Below are 21,911 nucleotides of genomic sequence, written 5' to 3'. Positions count from 1 at the left end.
TATGTTTTTAAAAAATCCTTAGAAAACAAAAATAAAACCAAACATTTTTTCTAATAACGGACATGTATCTATGTGTATAGACAAGAGTACATATACAAGTAACTCAAAACTGCAAATGTTACCATTAATGCACTTGAAAACCAGAAAAGGTCTTCCATCACCAATACCGACAATTTGTGTTCCTAATAACAAGACAAAAAGAGAAAACCAAAAAACTAAATGATAAGTCTTATGATTTGTGATGCTATCTTTATTACATGGCTACATGTGCAAAAATTATTTACAAATTATTAAAGTTTATAAAAAAACATCATTTAACATGGTGTTTAGGAATCCTGGTTAAGTCAGAGACACTTGGCAGATCTCAATCTCAGATGCATTTTGTTAAAAATAAAAGGAGATAAGGGGCTGGAGATTTAGCTCAGCGGCGTAAGCACCTGCTTTGCAAGCAGGCAGTCGTGAGTTCAATCCCTGGTACTGATTAAATAAGTAAAAGGAGATAATATAATACTACTCAACATGATGGTGAGGATTCTTATCAGACAGTACACTCAGAAATGCTGGGTACAAGGCTCCCCATAGCATGTAACTATTAAGACTATTTGGGGGGCTGGGGATTTAGCTCAGTGGCATAAGCGCCTGCCTTGCAAGCAGGCAGTCATGAGTTCGATCCCCGGTGCCGATCAAAAACGAAAAAAAAAAAAAAAAGACTAGGGATGATATTGATGGCAATAAAAAAAATTTTTAAAAAAAGACTGACTATCTGCATGGCTAGTTCACTTCTTTCAGGCCTTCTATGAAGTCGTCTCTCAGAGGTGCCTTCCCTGCTTCATTATCTTCCTTATTGCTACCTCATCTCCTATATAGTACTGCTTATCTCTCTTCTCAAATACAAATTGAGGAATGATTTTTATTCTTTTTTCAGAATTATTCCTGTCTGGTACATCCTTGACATCTAAACATAGTATAGATAGCATCAAAAAGGAAAGTCACAAGAAAAAAAATGAAAATCAAGAAGAATATGAATTGACTAAGCCAAAAGGCCTTAAGTATGACAGGGAAAGACAATATTTCTATGAATAGTAAAAAATGAATAAATATTACCTAACATAATGCACTGCTACTTTAGAAAAATGACGATGTTTATCCAAGTTTGACTTTCTCTAAGAAATGTACACATGATTTACTAATATTAATATTAAGGGGATTTATTAATAGATGCAACAAGGAAAAACATACGGCTGTCTATATAAATACCGAAAAAGAATCTGAGAAAACCACAATTATGACTGTTTACTGTAATAGTTCAATTTGCCTGGAGTAAGAAAGACTTAACAGATTACTAACACCCAGTTCAGTGTGGGTCCATGGATGATTGGGATGTAGGCCAGCAAGCTGAGAGAGCAAACCCTTCCCTGATTGTGGGTGGCACCAATCAATAGTGTGCAGACTGGAGGGAACAAAAAAGGAAAAAAGGAAGTGTGCCCTTTTTTGAAAACCTCCATTCTGTTTGAACAGGTGTATCCTTTGCTGCCATCACCTTTTTAAAAAAATTATATTTTTATTAGTTCATTTGTAGTACATAATGATTACATTCATTGTGGGGAATTGGTACATGTACATAACATCTTAGTTCTTGTTACACCCTCTTTTTCCAACTCCTTCCCCAGCATCTGTTGTTCCCCTTCGTATTTGCAAAAGATCTATCATCCTGTTTTCTATCATCTGTTTCTTATCTTGCTCTTTAAATTGTTTATGTTTTAAGGTTCTCATATAAAACAAGCTATGTGTGGTTTAAGCTTGTGTGTCTGACATATTTCACTTTAACATTATGATCTCAAGGTGTACTCATTGTCCTATGAATGACTCAAATTTATGCTTCTTTATAGCAGAGTAGTACTCCTTTGGGGATAAATGCTACATTTTTAAAATCTACTCAACTGCTGATAAACATACAGACCACTTCCAAGAGTTAGTTATTATGAATTGTTCTACTGTAACTATGAGTATGCATGTATCATTGTAATATGATGTCTTTAACTCTTGGAAAAATAGACACAAGAGGTATTGCTGGGTTGAATGTAATTTCTACTTCGTTTTTTGAGAAATTCCCATGCTGGTTTTTACGGTGTTTTACTAGTTTACATTCCCACCAACAATGTAAAAGTGTTCCTCCTCAGCCTTGCCAGTATTTGTTATTATTTGAATTCTTGATTATAGCCATTCTTTTGAGAGTTAGATGGAATCTCAGTGTTGTGTTAAGTTGCATTTCATTAATGATCAGAAATGTTAAATATTTTTATATATTCTACATTTGTACTTTTTCTGAGAAGTGAATATTATTTCAGTTGCCCATTTTTGATTGGGTATTTAATTTAGAGGATGATTCAACATCATAGCCAGGATAGTGGAAGCCAGTGTATTAGCTTTCCCACTGCTGGACACAACATCCAAAACTGACTATTTAAACGAAGAGAGGTTTATTTTGTCTTGTATTTTAAAGGGATTTTGGGTCAAATGTAGAAATATGGTGGAAGGTCATGACAGAGAAAAACTTCTTAGTTCATGGTGGCCAGGAAACAGAGTAGGAGACCAATACTTGAGAGGAAAGAAGATGGGAAGGACCAGATATAGACCCTTGGGTACACCTCCATGACCCACCCAGGCAAAGTCAGATATGTACTCCAGCAATTTGCTAGTGCAACTGAAAGCCAGTCTAGTTAACACTTTACTGTCCACCACATCCCTACCCTTTATCAATAAATACATGTTAACCTATATGTAATCTCCAAATAAAGACAATGGCAAGTTTATAATTGTACCAAATATAACAGGATTATTCTATGTAAACCATAACTGCAAGAATCCCTTCTTTAAGTTCACCAAATTCCAGCATTTCTCAATAGCCCGTGTCTGACTGAGTCTTACATGACAGTCAAGGCAAGCTCTTAACTGTTAACCACTGTGAAAATCTCAAGTTACACAGCCCCAGTGTACAATGGCACAGGGTTAACATTTCCATCCCAAAAGGAAGGAATAGAGAGGTAGACTACTTGGACCAAAAGAAGACTGAAACTAGGAGGACAAACAGTAGGTCCCATAAAGCTCCATATCAAGTGTTACAGTGGGGCCCATGGTGTTAAAAGGTGAGTTCCAAATGACTTTAGTGGCCCTCAGAGCTGGTCTGTTAGACTGACTCTGCTTTAAGCCTGCAGGTTTCCTTGGCTGATATTCCACATTCCTGTCATCTGCAAATTCTTGGAGTATGAACTGCACCTTTGGCTTCATTCCCACAATGTCATGCACTGCCCTCCCAGAGGCACCTTGCTTGATGTCTGTCTCTGGAGTCTTTTGAAATCTGGGTTGAAGCCTTCCTACCCTACAACTCATATTCTGTCTACTGAAGAAACAAGTATCACATGAACTTGACAGAGTCACAAGCATGGGCAGTAACCAGGCCCCCTTCACCCATGGTTGCAGCAGCCTCTGAATTCCTGACTGGCTGAGCATGATAAAATGAATCTCAGTGTTTTAATTTCCTAGTGGTCTTTCTTGAACAGGGAACCCAGGGGTTCTCTTCTCAAATGAAAGGTTTACAGTTTTGCAACTTTGAGCCTATGATGATTGGCGACTAGTGACTCCTGAGGTGTCCTCAAAGAATCTTCTTACATCTGTGCAGAGTACTTCATTTCTTTCTAATGGCACTAATCTATTCAGCAGTCACACTTTGACCTCAAATTCCTTTGGGCCAAAATTTAAGTTTTCACATTTTCCTTCTCTGCCTTTGGCTTCCAATTCTCAAAGCAAACCTGGCTTAAAGTAGCCAGCAGTACCCAGACCACATCCCAAATACTCGAGTCCCTTTGAATTTTCTCTGCAAGATAAATTAGTCCACTATTGTTGATGTCAGTCTCCTGAAAAACCTCAGGCCATGGGAAAAATACAAGTTTTGTTTTGTTTTTTGTTTTCTTGCCAGTGTATTGTTATACATGTTCTTAAGTACAATTGCCAATGGAATCCTCATTCTCAGCTGAAATTTCTGAGCTTGGTCCTTTTCTCTCTGCATTCCTATAAATATTTGTGGTATGTGTATTTAAATGTATGTGTATATAAATATATGTGTATTCAAATGTATATGTGTATTCAAATGTGTATTTAAATGGACAGTAAGAGGGGCAATTCCTGAAATGGATTACAAAGAGAACCAAATTCACTTTTCCCCCAAACAAATAATATAAACAACAAAAACTACATAACTTCTGAAACGTTACTTCAGTATAAGTTTCTCAAACTAAAGATAAAATACTGGACAGACTTTGTAGTCTGCTAAGGAGCTTTATTTTCCACAAGTGAGTTGGTTAGTTCGGCTAAACCTATTTCCTGAGCATTGTAAGATTTAGAACATTGGCAAAAGTGTTGATAATTTTGAGAGCCAGATTCATTACCTTGGAAAAGGGACTTATAAATGTAGCAATTAAAAATACTAGAAGAATGTTGTACTGGTCTTGGAGATAAGTATACTTTGTGATAGATATTTAAGACTAAATATAGACAGTATCTATAGGTAGAGATACAGATGGAATCTCCATATGCAGATCTGCATTGTATATATATTTCCATGAGAGAATTACAAGCAATAGCATTTTACTAATAAGCACATATATAACAATCGTATAGGTGATTTTTGGTCTAGTAGATCATAAACCTGTGAAGGCAGGAATGATTTTTATACCTATTTATCTTTCAGCATTAAATCAGAGTCTGTATGCATAGGACTCTTTTTTTAAAATTTTATTTAAGGAGAAAAAAAAAGCAGAGAAAGGGTACAAGTTATACAGATTTACAGAAAAAAAAAAATAAACAGTAGGAAATCACCAGTTAATGGATTACATATTGTCATCTTAGAAATAATTGTTCAAGTCACAAAATTAAAGCTTGTAAAGTGGACATTCCAACAATGATACTGCAAACAGTTCTGTTCAATGATCCAATAAAACTCTGTGATATCATTTTCTATCTTATACACTTAAATATACATGCAGTTTTATGGTTTAGAGCACTTTCTTTTCCTCTCTTTTGTACAATGACTATTACACATTTTGGGTTTCATTGCTCCCACGGTTCTTATTACTTTTTTGGAAGAGAGTAAAACCAAATGTGACATAACAGAACAGAATCGGTCAAGTCAAAAGGGTGGACATAATAGATAATACAAAAACATAATACAAGGTTATCAACAGTGGTTACCATAATGCCTCCCGCTATCTCTAATAGAATTGCCTATGTCATTAGCTATAATAAAATTGAATAAAACAGTAAAGAACAAGACCGACAAAACCAAAACATTGGAGACATTGTAGGTCTTCAAAAGTAGATAAAAAGTCAATGAGAATGGGCGTTATAATGAATTTCATTATCTTCACAGCTGATGCCTAAACTTTCGAACCTGATACTATCCAGCAAAACAGAATAGGGGAACATCAGTCAAAAACAAGATGGTGAGAGTAATACAGGGCTTTAAATTGAGATAATGGAAAGTCAAAGTGGGTTACTATAATATATCCTGCTATTTTTATTTTTCCTTTAAAAGGATAAAGATAAAAAAGTAAATAATGGAGTGGCGATTGAGATAAAAGAGGGCATAACAACAAAACAGCACAGATCAAAACATAACCATTTAAGCAGAATAGTGTTTCACCACCAGATAATCCTGACCTAAAAGTAGTTACCATATTGTCTCTTTCCTTGAAATCCTTGAGTACAACTTGGTATACTGTAGCATTAAATATATCAAAACAAAATGTAAAACCATTTAAGAGAATGACAGCATTACAGAGTATTTAGAATCGACTAACAGAAAATGAACAATAGTTTCTGTATAATCTTGTCTTTAAAAGGTTTTTGCTTATACTATTGTACATAATAAAATCCAATAAGATACAACCTATTTAGACCATTGGAGACAGAAGAACAAAAGCTAGATGAGACTTCAAAACAAGATGATACTAAATCAGTATTACCTATTAAGATGTCATTTTCTCCAAAATAGCTGTTCCTATCATCCAATCTTCTCTGCCTCATTTCTGTTGAGCTCTTTTTGTGTCAGTAGCTGTCAGTTTGTCTTCTTCATTTTGTTCTCTGCTCCATTCATTGTGGCCTCCCTGCCACTATTTCTGGATTCTTTGTATTTTTCTTTTTTTAGAATATCCTGCAATACTTTCTGTAGAGTTGAATTGGTGGTTGCAAATTCCCCCAGTTTCTCTTTGTCCTGGAAGCACCTTGTTTTTCCATCAATTTCCAGGGACAGTTGTGCAGGATATCTCAATCTTGGCTGGAGATTATTATCTCTCAAAGCTTGAATTACTTCTCCCCACGCTCTTCGTGATTTGATGGTTTGTGCAGAGAAATCTGCTGTAATTCCGATGGGTGTTCCCTTGTAAGTGGTCTGTTTCTTTTCTCTGACAGCCTTCAATATTCTGTTCTTGTATTGAATTTCTGGAATTTTTATTATTATATGCCTGGGTGTTGCTCTGTGTGGGTTGTAGGTAGCTGGGGTCCTGTATGCCTCATACATCTGAGTATCTTTACCTTTTGCTAAATTAGGAAAATTCTCCTGGATTATTTCTGTGAGCAGCTTTTGTAGTTCATTTGTTTGTGTCCCTACTTCTTCTTTTATGTTCTTAATCCTTAAGTTATGGATCCTCTTATCATCTTCTTGTCTTTGTATTATTGCTGTGTGTTTCTTTGTTATTTTTCAGAAGTTTTTCATTTCATTCTCCCATATTACAAGTCTGCCCTCCAGTTCAGATAGTCTGTCCTTAGTTTCTTTCAAGCTGTTATGCCAGTCTTCGATAGACTTCTTAGTTTCTTGGTAGTCCCTTTGAACCTGCTTCACGTATTCTATGCTTTCTCTGTTTTCTCCATCAAAAAATTCTCCCCTCTTTTTTTGTTCTTCCATTCCACCATCTGTTTTTTCTTGGGTGGTGCTTAGCATTTCTCTAACTATTCTGCATACTTCTAGCTTCAGGTCATTGATAACTTCATTCCTGAACTGATCTATGAGGCTCTCTATATGGCGCTTAATGTCTATTGGTGCGGTGTCCGCTATTGCCTGTTTCTCAGAATTGGGGGCTGAGGAGCCTTTCTTGTTGCTGCCTCTTCCCATATTCTCTGTTCCTTATATATGCAAGCTTATATAAGAGGCCCAGCTTCTCTCCCTGTCAGCCACAGCCTGATCGAATTGCGCCGGCTAGGTGTTCCCGCCCACCGCAGCGCACCAGGGAGTTACGGACCAGGCAGCCTACGCGCAGCCTGCCCCTCCCGGCCACCGTCAGGCTCTGGGATCTTGGTTGGGCCAGCCCACTGGGTCCGCCAGCACTGTCACGTAGGCTAGGCACTTCTCACCAATCCCGCCTGAGAGGGGGATGTGTGGCTGGAGTCGCCACTGCGCCCTGCTCCCACAGGACCGCTCGGGCCCAGAATGTCCTCTGCTGGAGTCAAACTGTGATAGAGTGTCAGTTTCTCTCACTCACCTCACCACAAGTCAGTGCACGCCTCCCTGCCCGTCCTGTTTTCGACTCCGTTCGCAGATTCCCGTTCTCAGAGCTTCCGCGCTTCTCTCTCCTTGCCGAGCCGATGTAGAGGCAGTCGCTGCGCAGCGAGGAACCCAAATCGCGGCTTCCAATGGTGCGGGGTCCAGCCTCCACAGTGAGGCTTTTCTGTTCCTGTTTTAGCACCAGGACTGCATTCCAAGTTGGTTTCTCTCAGCCCAGTTCATTCCTGAGTCAGCAGAGCATATCTCCACCTGCTTATGTCTCCTTACTCCGCACCCTTCCTGACTTCTGAACCGAACCTTTCAGAGAGCCTCCGTAGTAGCTGTTATCTGTCCGCCATGTTCTCCCGTCTCTCATGCATAGGACTCTTTAGAGAACTTGTAACATATATATTTAGATGGAAAGTTCAGGGCCAGGTTCTAATGCCTGTGTCCAGCCTAAGTTACTTAGACTGCCATCTAATGATTCCCCGACAACTCTATGTCTGCCAGCAGGTACAAGTCTGCAGCAGAGGCTGCCAACATCATGTGCTCCCACCCCCAACCCTTTCCCAAGGGGTGATGGGCTGGATCAACCACATCCTCCAGACAGGGGGCGGTGCACATGCAGCCCTAAGCCTTCCAATAGCCATGGATGTCTCCTTCCTTCTGAGGCTCAGTTTTGGGGCAGTTGGACAGTGACCACATGGCTTGCTAGGACCAGGAAGCTAAAAGGGATGAGATTCCAAGTGCAGTTTTGGAAGTCTGTTGAGTGACGTGGCCATTACTTTGGAACTTAGCACTGGTGAGGTGCAGTTCTGGCAACATTGTTCTCCTTATTCATTTGCTAATTTTGGTATAAAATCCTCCTTCCTAACTTCTTCCTGTAGTCAGAATTCTTTGCCCAGTATTCTTTTATTTGCTCAGCAGCAAGAGCTGTTTTGTGATTCCTATCTGTGAGTGACTTGGCTTACCCTCAGATATTCAGCCTTAGCCAGTTGTGGTGGTGCATACCTGTAATCCAAGAACTCTAGAAGTTGAGGCCCAGAGGATCATTGTGAATTCCAGACCAGCCTGGGCTACAAAGTGAGCTCAAGACCAACCTGAACTGCATAGCAAGACCTGTGTCGAAAAGATGAAAAAACAACCAAACGCAACCAGACATTCAGCCTTGTAGCACATTTTTTCCCTATAATCCTTCTTTGAGTCCCTGAGCTTGAGTGTTCCATCTTCCTCCAGCTTCTCCTCAGCCTCTTTCCCTCACTCCTGCCTCCACCATTTATCATGGCTTCCATAAAAATAGTATGGGTAAATTGTTTTATTTTTTATTTTTCTCATTTCACATATTTTACCAGTGCTCAGGAAACCTGTCTGCACATATATAATCAAGATCAGATACAATCTTGTGAGTCTTCACATTGACTCTCACACCCATAAAGAGCTCCTTTTTTTCCCCTTTTGGATCAGGCGTGGAAACTGAGTTTCTAGATTTCCTGGAAATAGGTATGTTTCCACATTGAAATGTTGCCCAATGTATAAAAGAACAAGGACCTTAAATTTAACAAGTGCTGCACAGAATTAACCCTTCCCTTTTGGCCAAGAGACCTTCTGTTATAGTTGTTCAGAATTCTGTTACCTGGATGTTCAAAGCTGAAAGGAAAGTATGGAAGTCTCTACTCCAATGGCTGATAAGAACAAAGTGGGTATTGTCCTAACCAACCTGTAGTGTCTCAAGGATGTGGAAGAAGGCCAAATATTTCCCCAGAATGATTGATCTCTTGAAGCAGAATTTTCTGTGTCCTATTATTTTGTCCTTACCTATTTTTATACACCAAAGCATCAAGCCATATTGGGTATAATGGGACATAAAAACTTTGTGTCTTAAAGACTCTGGCTGGACTCATATTAGTGTGTTTTGTATTGCTATACCAAAATCCTGGAGGCTGGACAACTTATAAAAGGGTTTATTTACCTCACTATTACACTGATTGGGGGGTCCAAACAGCATGTTACTGTGTTCTAGCAAGGGCAGCCATGACTATGTCACATGGAAAGGAACAGCTACAAGCAGAAGGGAGAGAGCATAGAAAATCAGGAAGCAAAAGATGGGAATGGCCAAGTTCACTTTAAAAAAAATGCCTTTGTGAAAACTAATCTACTCCTATAGGAGTTGACCCAATTTCTTAAGATAGTATTCATTCATTCATGAATACGGAGTTCTTCTGACCTAACTAACTTCCATTAGGCCATAACTCTTAAAGATTCTAGAACCTCAGTAACAATACAGTTGGGACCAGGATTGTAGCATATGAACCTGTGCGGAGCACACGAAATCAGATCTAAATCGTATTCAAGGGTGAGGAAATATCTGGCACTAAGTTGACCTCAGTGAATTTGTAAGTGCGATGGGACCATGAGATAGGGAGAGGGAGGAGATAAAATTAATCATGGCACCAAAGTCTTTGTTTCCTTTTTGAATAAGAGGAATGAAACTGAGACTGTTGCTTCAAGGACAGCTTAGAGTTTCATGTTGTCCTTTGGCCATCACCACAAATCAGTGAACACTAAAATTTAAGACTTATTTAAGAAGGGTGGAAGTTACCCTAGTTAGGATTCTGTAGAACATAAGATTTGCAAATACGTTCTCTTTTCAGCCAGTACTACTCTGAAATCCACTCTGCACAACTCTGAACTAGTGAGTAGGAGGTTGGTATCCACATCAAAATGCCCCATGTTTGAGAGAACATGGGCTTTGTACTTACTAGTTAAGTGCCAGAATTAATCTGAACATTCCTGCAGACGGATCTTTTACTGAGCCTACCCTATTCTTTGATGACTGTTGTGTTTTTTGGCTGACTAGGGTTTATAAAGTACACTAGGATGGAGAAAATGGATCAAGCTACAAAAATCTTCCCCCTCCACAATCTCTGTCTAATGCCACCTGCTCATAAAGTCAAGAAGAGTAAATAAAACTCACAATGTCCACGCCATTTCATAAGTAGAAAAATAAACACCAGGTGTTTTTAAACAAAGTAACAAATTGAAGTTCTATGATAAGCTAGTAAATCTAGAAAGAATGGTAGATGAAACCAAGTTCACTGTGCACTGGTCCAGTTTGACTAAGCCCATTCAGAACTCCACCAGTTACATGAAGTGGGTTTGTTACATACAGATGGGTATCAACAGACATGAAAACCTAGGATTCACTGGGAGCTGGTGCCCTAACACTCAGGAAAGCTATCTATGGTAGAAATAATGCCATCCGCCCATGTCTTCTTTGAACCACAGCTGAGAGACTCTAGGAAGCAGGCTGTCTTTGGTTGCATACTGCAAGGGTGTCATGAATCACTAGACTAAAAGCACTGAAGTACACCCTCTTCTGGTATGTGTGTGGGAGGTCTGAAACAGAATCTGTGCTGTTCCAACCTGTCGCTCTCCATCTCAGAATGTTGCAGAGATAGCACATTCTAAAGTTATCGTTGAGAGCCACTAGCCAGAGTTCACTAGGGCCAGGTGGCCCATATCACAAGCAGATTGATCAGGCCTGCCTGGGGCAATAACCTTGCCTTGGACACCAGAAATTCAGGTCAGGTGTTGCTAAAGGGTTTCCAGAAGGATTTTTCAGGTCGCCCCACTGTGTGTAGGTGGTGGGTCTTGTTTTCAGATCTCTCCTATTTGTGTCAAATGTTTATCCAGGTACAGCAGATGTTGAAAATAGCACACACTCTTAGCTGGGCTAAAAGGAAGTCTAATTTTATTGTCTAAAATATCATTGAGACTTGGGAGTATCTGTCAAGCTACCAAGGTGGTGGCAGTAGAGGAAGTAATATCTTTTACAATCAGGGACTAATTTATTATTATTTTCAAGAGTCAGTACTCTTAAGAATGATATCAATAATCTCATCAAAGGTTACATAAAAGATATAAACCCAGAGTCAGTTACACCTCCTGGTATATTGGTGGTAAGGCTTTTGTCCTGCTTTATGCTGTCTGCCTAGTCATATTTCTCATTCCCACCACAGATATATTTGAGGGCACCACCAAAACACAGAACATGCAGGACCTCACTGTCCACAAGATTTGCAGGCACAGCATTTCCCAGGCCACTTCTGAGTCGTCCTGGACTTCCTGTGAAGAGAGGTGTTGCCCTCAGATGCACATAGCGCTCCACTCCCTGCTTTATTGTTCAATAGCTTCTCATAGATATAGAGCCATCATTGTTCTGCATGAACTTAGTTTATGTGCACAGTATTTTTCAGGAACCCTTTATAGAGAGAGCATGTATAAGTCTTCTCCTGGTTTTTGTCACTGCCCACTGGACACCTCTCATCCATAAACATCAAAGGAATGTGGTGATCAAAGTGCCAGTCCACCAAAGCTTTTTGTAAAAATTATGGTTATGATAGACGACTACTATCTTAGACCTGTTAAGTTAAAGCTTCTCCTGTGGTAGATGCCATATCCTTATTGCTAAGTTAGGGCTCAGGTTTTATTGGTGTAACTGTGGTGCTGAGAACGTTCGTGTAGTTTACTTTCGACAGGATGAGAAAGATTGCTGTAGTCTATGACAGAATAAGGTGGCAAATCCAGCATTTTATTAGGTTATCCATGGTGACCACAAAATGAGAGAGCATAATCAAAGTGTTATGCTTCCAGAACTTTGCCACCAGATTGGGAAAAGCAAACTAATATGTTAGTAACCCACTCCACCCTCTTCCAGGTGTCTCAGTTGTTCCCAGTTTATGGGATAATGGTCAGGCCAAGTTGATTTAGTGACCCAGTCTGTTTGTCCTTATCCCTAAGATATTGCCTATGTGGACATCAGTACCTTTGTTGCTTAGCCCAGGCCTCTTGGCCTCTTTCTTTTAACTCCTGTATGACTTTAATATACCTACAAAGCTTTAACTATTACCAACTATCTTGGTGTACTTTTCTTCATCAAGTTCAAATGAGCAGTTCAGTCACAGCACCACCCATGGCACTCTGACCAAAAGATGTTTGGTGTTTACTAGTGCCCAATAGCAAGCAAGAAGCTTCCGCTCAAAAGATACTTCTTATGGATGCCTCAGAACTAAAGAAATTTCACGTTTCTTCAGTAGACATGTGTGCTAGCTATTCCTTGTCTAATGTCTCCCTTGGGTTGTGGATGATTGGGTTCATGGGAAATACATTGTATTCCATGAAGATGCTCCATTATTGAGTTGCCTGAACAGTAAAGGATGTTCCTTGGTCAGAGCGAAGTCTCATGGAACATCCAAACATAACGACATGAACCTATCAGGGCTAGCTGGGTAGTCCCAGCATCAACTTTAGTGATGTGTTGATCTGTCCCAGACAACAAGTTATGGCCATGGATTTGCCCTAACATAAAGGCCCGTAGAGTTTATCACTCACTTGCCATTTTCCTGATCTGGTATCCCAGGTTGTTGGAGAGCAGCTCATGGATCAGTAAAAATGTAGGAAGATATTGTGAGGTAGAGGTGATTGGCATGGCCACTGGCTGGATGATGACCACAGCTTGGAGGGCGTTGCTTGTTTATAGTTTCCTAAAGCCCTCAGAAAGCCATGTCATACTGTCAGTTGACACAGTAACCCTGGAGACTTGAGCTCTAAGTGCTATAAGGGGTATCATCCCCTACGGGTTGCCTGGCCCTTCCCGGTAAGCTTATCATTTGCTCCATTTGCTCACAGAGCCCATTGTTCCTTTCAGGACCTGGTTGGGTCAGTCTTGAATGTATTAATTTCATTTGATAATTGAGCCCTGTTGAATGTTACCAACTTTAGTAGTGAGACCTTTACGTGCCCAAGTGGAAATGAGCAGTTCAGGTCACAGCGCCTCCCATGGCATTCTGACCAAAAGATGTCTGGTGTTTACCAGTGCCCAAGAGCAAGCAAGAAGCTTCCATTCAAAAAAGACACTTCTTATGGCTGCCTCAGGCAATTCCCATTTTCAAGATCACAGATGCTAGTACACTCTAGTGGTAATTTTTAGTTTTCAGAGTCTCCTATCAGCATGCATTGTAGTTATGGATATCTGTAACTCTGGTACAGGGTGTGTGCCATATTAGGCTAGAAGGCCCCAAAGGTCCTAAAGGTAGTGCCTGGGCCTCACCACACTGAAGGTTTTTGGTCTTGTTATGGATTAAAACCAATGGTCAATGCCGGCTGAATTAAATCAGCATGGTGCTGAGCATAGATGTTCTACCTGAGGAAAGTTGCCAGCATAAATAGAGACATGGAGAACACGAGTGAGGCACTGTGGGTTTCTCTAAGTGTTGCTGTTTGAGCTGTTGGTTCTCTTGCAGGAACTCATTATGACTAGCTTCCCTAGTGTGAGTTTGACCATTGTCATCGGAGGAGCTCGGGACCTTGTTAGTGAGAGTGGCTGTGGTTTGCTTTGGGGGAGCTCTGGTCCTTATATCAAGCATCACTTCCTGGCTCTGGAGGGGAAGACAAGTGTCATTTAATCTCCAGGAGGAACTCTTCATGTTGGCTTTCTGGCATGTACTCAACTGTTATCATTGAAGGCGCTCAGGACCTCCGTGTCACTGAGGATGGCTGTGGTACTTTTCAGGACAGTCCTGGTTCTTTTTATGAGTGTGACTTCTCAGCTCCACTTAGAACCCTCAACCTACCAGCACAGCTCCTTCACCCCACTGGCATAGACTTTGTAGCTTCTACCACTGACCTTTGGGCTTCCTAGCATGGATCCATAAAAGAGACTGGCCTGAGTCCTTCTTGTGGGCTCTAGACCTCCACTTGGACTTGTGAGAGGCATTGTCATGAGCTCTGGGTCTTCATCTGGACTCATGCAGGGCATTGCTGTGAGATTCAGGCTCTTGGATGAATATTATGGATCTTTAGTGTTGTGGACAGATTTCCTGCACTTTCTTGTGTTAAACTCTGGGTGACCATCATAAACAGTATTATAAATTCTGTGTCCTTATTCTAATTGTTCTCCTCCCAACCCCTGACTACAACAGGTCTATTGCTGACAACAGTCCTATTCATAAGAGGCAATGTTAGATTACCTTGACCAAAAGGGTGAAAAGAACAATCAACTTAGGTATATACTACCTCTAGAACCCAAAGATACCTTTCCATTAATGGATACGTTTAAGGCTAAGGTTTGCCCAACTACATCTGGGCACTGTTTTTAGCATCCTACCCAGTGGGCCTTGGCATTCAACCTGAAATTGGCCACTGGTAATCTTTATAACCTAAAAATCTTTATGATTGTTTAAATTGTACTGTTATATTGCTATGTTATAACAGGGTGGTTTGTATCAAATCCTCAGTTAACAAAGCTATGTACATTTATGCATTCAGTGTATATTTTTGCTATTGTTGAATAACCAGATGGGGCTTGGGTAGCCTAGGTAGCAGGCAGGAGTAGACATGTCTCACTGTTATGCTTTGAAGTTTTAGCTGTGACAGGCATAATGTCAATATCCATAATGCACTCAGTGGAACCATGGTTAGTATACTTAAAAGGAGCTAAAAGGCTGGATTTATAAAAGATAAGCACCTTGGGTCACTGTATTAATCCCAATGTCATCAGTTAAAATTTCCCCTTTCTTCCTTTTATCTTGACAGCTCAACAGAGCCTTTGATCTCAGGTGGAGATCTCGATACCATCTTCCCATCTAAGCACCATTCAGCCAGAGAAATACAGATTTGTGACCTTCGTTAACACATAAGCATACTAATAAAGCTACCCAAGATTCCTGTAGACTTTCTTTGTGTTCTTCTTTTGGATAGCGAGTCTTCTACTTTGAAGACCTGGATCTCTTGTTTTGGTCATAGGTGCCTCAGGCTTCTTGAGAGCACCTGTTTCTCAGGCCTTCTGGTCTTGGCAACAAGTGATCACATTTTTCTCATTGCCTCAATTTACATGGCCAGCACATTCTCTTTTGTCACGTAACACTCTCTTTCTTATAATCAGATGTGTATCTAACCTAGCATCCTGTTATGGTTTGTCCCCGCCCCCCCCAACCCTTATGTGCTCATAGTAGAGATTTTAGGAGCTGGCTAGATAAAGGGTGTGTGAATGTGGATTAACAGTGTGGTGCTAGGATCATGGGTACATGGCAGGGCCGGGGGATTTAACCCAGTAACATAAGCACCTGCCTGGCAAGTGCAAGGTCAGGAGTTCGATTCCCAGGACCAAAAAAAAAAAACAAAAAAAAAGAAAAAGAAAGAGGGGGGTATGTGGCATGGATTAGTCCACTAGTTGGTTTATCAAAGTTCTAGGTGTGAGTAAATGGAAAGTCCCACCCTAGGTGTGAGTGGCACTACCCAAAAGACTTATAGCCTGGATATGGTAAAAGAGAAAGACACGCTTGCTACCTTGCTGCTTTCCTGCCTTCTACCTACCAAGTCATGAACTATTTGTCCTCTGCCATGTTATCTGGCCTTGGAACCAGCTGACTACATACTAAAATCCCTACAAACTATGAGCTAACGTAAGACTTTCCTCCTTTAACTTTGAGTGAAGGGAATTTTGTCCTAGCAACAAAAAAGTAACTAAGACATATCCCAAGGTGAATTTATACTGAGAAGCAGCAATTATCTTCCTTTTTATATCTTCAAATAAGCCATAGTTCTGACATATGAGACCTTGCTGTTGTGCTAATTTTGTGAAACAGGTTCATTGTGCACTGGTTATCAAGTAATCTGAGTCTAGCAAGACAAATTTCCACCTCCCCACCCCACCACAAATTTCATGGATTGAGTTTGTTGCTCATTCATAAACAGCAAGGAAGCCTAGATTCATTTAAGGTGATTACCCAAGACTCAGGAACACTGCCCATGTATTGATGGAGTGCATTTTACATGCCACACTTGTGCAACTGAGGATCAAAGCAATAGTTGTTGGAAAATTTCATCTGTCAGAGAGCAGTGGGAACAAGGAAGGCACGCAGGTCATTTGGATCTTTTGGTCTTTCAAATCTTACTTCCACCTGCTGGCAGGATTTGTGTTCATGTTGTGGCTAATTTTGTGCATTGATGGAGAACACTATGGAATGACTTAAAAGCCAACTGATTTAAAATTAATCGGCTGGCTTTCTGTGTTACTTGTGACTCTGTCTCAGGCCCAGGCCCCTTGTCTGGAGATGGGCAGTAGATTCATAATAAGGGGACTGCTATGAATCACTGGTCCTGGCTGAAGCCTGTAGTGTACAGTGATGTCATGATGTCTCAAAGGATAAGATCAGGCCATAGCTGAGGACACCTGGCTCCAACCTCAATTAACTAAATAAAGGCATGTAGCTGCAGGCATCTCATTCCTGGAATGAATGTCAACTTGGAGATAAGACAGTTCTAATTAGCATAATTTACTACTTGAGGAAATCCTTGAACTGACTCCCAAGGTCCTGTTCAGTTCCCATGCTTTCCTCAGTCTCCCCTTCTTTTGTTTGAAAACTAAATAAATATGGGCTGCGCAGAGAATTCTTTGTTTCAACTCCCAGAGAATCTGGAATTCTGCTAGAGGGTTTTGATTTTCCTAGCACCCTAAAATGATACCACTTTTCTTTTATTTAAACCTTCACTTTCCACTCATTTGGGAGGTTCTGGGCCTGATTAGTCCATGATAGTGCATACTGTGGTTTCGATTTTATTTCCTTCCATTTATAGAGGGAATATTAACAGATGAAAGACTAAAACATCAGAGTAAAGGAATCATCCTCAGCCTGTATGGGGCTCTTATTCTAAAGAATTTTAGAACATAGAATTAGGAATCAGGGAGCAGGAAGGAACACTCATTCTGCAGAGCATCTCATTCCACCCTCGTTTTGAATTTCTGAGTGGGAATGGGATCTGGGAATTGAGAGTGTTTCACAAGAGCACATTTGTACACTAAGGGCACAGTGGGAACTACTCAAGAGTCTCTTATCACAAAACCATTCTCTCCATGTTTTCTCCTCCAAAGTCCTTTATGGGAATAGGAGGGTAGAGAGTAGAGGGTAGAGGGTAGAGGTGGTATTGAAAAATCACTATTAAAAACTCACTACTTCCACTTCTACATACTTTCTTTTTCTTCTGGAAATTAGTAGTAATGAAGTAAAAGAACCCCTCTACTTCTTAGAAGTTTCATCCCCTCCTGCCTGCCATAACCCTCCAGGAGGGAGCTGGTGTGGATTCTGAGGCCCTGGTTCTCTCCTTTGTCTCAGAATGCACCTGGCTCACAAATATCCACCATGTACAGGGCTGCATGTGTGGAGATTCTTTCCCCCTGACTCCCAGTTCTTGTGTGGATTAAAATATGAGCAAAGAGGTATAGGGGATTTGTACTCTATATATCCCATGTTTCCTCTGTGAAACTGGGAAAGCTGGGGTGTAAAAACAGAGTCATTATCAGAGCTACACACTCCTTCACCTCCATTCTCAAAATTGGGAATTTGGTATTAACTTCTTTGCTGATTTGCCTGAATGTTGCTGAGACACTTAGCAAATGCATCAAGTTGAAACATGATCTAAGAGAAGACATTGGAGATGGAACTTGTACCTTCTCAGATTTTCCCAATATTGATGATTTCTTAATCTGTTATGTAGTAGGACCTAGCAGTCCCATAATTTCCAATATTGTGTAGAATGTCATAATTCTAAGTTGAGTAACACTCAGGCCCAAATTGGAAACAGCATTTGAATCTCAAGGATTTTGAGTCCAAAGTGGTGGCTCTATATTCTAGTCTAGTGGCTGTTTTTTGGACTTATATTTTAGTTCTGCATTTATATCTCCTCCAGAAACAGAGATTTCCAAAGACAGGACTGTTAGAAACAGCACTGATTGATTGTATATTAGGAAGCCTTCACACTTACATGCACAGTATTGTTACAGAATTTCCACCAGTGTCATTACCTTTGGACATGGTGTCTCTGTGAGGTACTGCTTAAAATGCAGCATGAGCTTTAGGATGAGAAACATAACGCCCAAGCATGGAGAAGTGGATCACACTGACATGGTGATCATGAAGCAGAGAGGGGAAATTTTTGGGAGGATTGGTACAGATCCAGAATTTGGACACTTAAGTCCTGGGCTGTGGTTTGGAGGTCGCCCAGAAGGAAGTGGAAAAAGTTAACCAAACTCCTCTTCCTCTCCTCACTATCAACTTTTTGCTTCCTAACTCTGCATCTTCTGAATTTATCATTCTACCAACTTCAGATCCTCTCTTCTATTTCAAAACTAAAGCTGTGTATTGTTCATAGGTAGGAGCCATTAGCTACTGATGAACCAGTTATCTCAAGTTCTTCAAGATTATGCACATAATATTATCATGCTTCACAAGGCAGGAATTCTTTGATGTTGGGTAAATTTTCTCACTAATTCTTGGTTCCTTCCAAACATCAAAGGTACTTTTGCATAAGGATGCTTAACCAAATGTATTTCAAAAATCAAAATGGACTGAAAGGATGGAAAAGTGTGTGCATGTGTATGTGTGTGTTTATGTAAAGTATTAGAAAGCTCTTTTAGGCTCTGTCAGTGAGGACTGCACACTCCACAGTCCCATATGTCTCTCCCTTTCCTGAGTTTCTGCTCCATCTCATTCAATCTTCTACATATTAGAAACTATTTTCACAAATATCACCTTATAACATGTCCTAAATCTACCAAATAGAATTATTCTGCCATTTTTAGCATTTCTTAAGTGTAAGGCTCACTTTTCTTTTTGTTTATCATAGATAACTTTTCCCTTTTTATAGCTGGAATTTAATAAAGTTTTGTCAGTGAATTCCTTATTTATTCAGCTAAGAATCAACTATTGAGAATATTGTACATTTTTTTAAAAATCCATGGCCATTCATGAATTTGAACATAGCAATGATGTCAGAAACTTTTGAGTCATCAAGTTTAAAGGTTATTAAGTAAAACAAAAAGAGTAAGTTTTGTTGATTGTTCTCTGTTGACACATAAAACCACTGAACTGTGGCTTTAAGAACACTTTGCTTTATAGCCACTGCTGTCCTAACACCTCATTATTACAAACCAGAACTACCCACTGAGCACTGACTCCCCCATCACCTCCCACCCCAACTCCTGCTATTACTCTATTTTATTTCTCTATTAGTTGGGCAATTCTAGGTAACTCATAAACAAGATAATGAAACATTTGTCTTTTGTGGTTTATTTCATCTAGCATAATGTTTTTAAGGCTAAAACTTATAGCATATGTGGGAATTTATTTCCTTTTTAAGGGTAGTATTCTATTATATGTATGTGATATTCCATTCCTTTCTATGATTCTTATATTAGTACATGTGGTTTGAAATCATCTTGGGGAGAGGGTACATGCATATAATACAGCTTGGTCCTTTGTTTAAAATCACCTTCCTTTTGCCTCCTACCTCTTTTATTACTCCTCTAAATTTGTTTCCCTTATTTTCATTCTTATTGGTATTATTAATCTTATCTCATATTTATGACATGTAATGTTTACATTCATTGAGGCTATTGTCCCTGTACATGCCATATTTTTATCCTGCTACTTTTCCTTTCCCCTCTTCTTCTCCTCTCATCCACATTCTCTTAGATCCTTTTTTGTTTGCAAGAGATTTAGAAGCAGCCTGTATATCCATCAACAGATGATTGGATAATGAAAGGGTGTCATCTCTAGAATAGAGTACTATTCTGCTATAGAGAGGAGAAAATTTGAGACATTTGTAAAACAAATATTATGTCAAGTGAAATAAATCAAACACATGAGTTTACTATTTTTAGTAAGGCAAAGTACAAACACAGAGCACAATAAAGAATTAACAGGAGGAGACAAGGAGATAGGTCCATTCTATGTATGTTTACCTGGTCATCTGTTAATGGACACTTGAGCTGTTTCCACCTCTTAGCTACTGTAAATAATGTTGCTATGTACGCTGGGCTACAAATATCTTCTGAGTGTTTGCTTAAAGCAATTTTAATCACCTTTTAGATTAGTTTCCATGCTCTTCATTGAACATCAGTTATGTCTATATCATATCATTTATATCTGTTCTTTGCATATGTACTGACTGGGGATCAGATTAAATGATTATACTATATTGATTATTTTGTGGAATTAATTTTTAATTTTGAAAAGGATAACTAAATTTAAAATTAAAAATTTAGATTAGAAAATTAATTTTCCAGTTCCCACAAACTTTTAGAAAGTTCTAAAAGCTAGACTTTCTACTCCTTTAACAAATATATGTACACTAAAGCATATCCAGAGTTCATAGATCTTATCCATTTTATCCCAGGTTTAGGAGTTTCCATTGTTTTGTCATAGATATTTCTGAGGTATTAAGTCAGATTCTCCTCTCTTCATTTCCTCTGTGGAGTTTGAGTAGAGGTCTGCAAATAAAAAAGTCACACAAATGAGTTATTATTTCTGACCTGATCCCCAATTCAATGTATTGAAATACTGGAACCATCTATTAACAGCTGGCTTGGGTACACGTTCCCAGGTTATTTATTCATGTACAACTTTAATAAATTACATCAGAGGCACAAAAGCAGGAAAAACTTGTAATACATGTACGACTGTGTCAGTCAGTCTCTGGAATTGTAAGTGTTACAGGTAACAGTTGAGAGAATATTGAAAAGATGATAAAGCTGTCAGTGAATGTTACAGGAATGAGAAGCCTCAGTTGCTCTGCACAGATTGTTAGTAGACATAAAAGTAAGAATTCTGGTAGTGACACAGGATAGAGAAAAATCTATGTTGTCTTAGAGACTCAGTAGATAATCACAAATAGGCTTTTGGTGGAAAGTGAATGTTAAATGTTTCTTGCTGTATATAAAAATGTGGGAGGAAAGGAATAAACTGAGAAAATAACAAGCAAAAAACCTCCCAAACTAGGGTTTCCTGATTTGAAAAATTCTCAGCCTGTTAAAAGTAAAAAGGATTTTAAAATTAGGAGATCTAATGCTGAGAAATTAGTGAATATTTTTTCTCATAGAGAAAGTCATGGGGCGGGTAGATGGGTGGCCTTTTACTGTTGTCTCTGAAGGACTCAGAAGTCAGAGTATTCAGTGACTCAGAAGGCTCATTACAGATCAGTGTGAAGGACATTCACTGTGCCCTAGTTACCAACTTGTCTGAGTCTGGAAAATGAGAACACATTTACATTCAACAAGTTCTATGAAGTAGATTCCTTATGTACAGATAGGCAGCGAGGGGTGGCAGAAGTCTAAGAGTGATGAGCCAAGTGCTCAAGGCTTTGAAAGCTGCCTGGGGTAAGTGAGGTCTCAACTACACATGCCCCACTTGTCCCTTAGACACAAGACCCTGAAAAGCAGCCTGCCCTGGCTCTGAAATGGCCTGGGAATGAAACTTAGCCTAGGTTGTTTGGGCCAGTCCTTCCCTATCGTGATGTTACATTCCCAGCAAACTGTACAGTT

The sequence above is a fragment of the Cavia porcellus genome, unplaced genomic scaffold (genome assembly GCF_034190915.1).
Source record: "Cavia porcellus strain 051 isolate PalLab524CR breed Dunkin Hartley unplaced genomic scaffold, mCavPor4.1 scaffold_11, whole genome shotgun sequence".
Lineage (NCBI taxonomy): Eukaryota > Metazoa > Chordata > Mammalia > Rodentia > Caviidae > Cavia > Cavia porcellus.
This window is presented reverse-complemented; position numbering follows the sequence as displayed.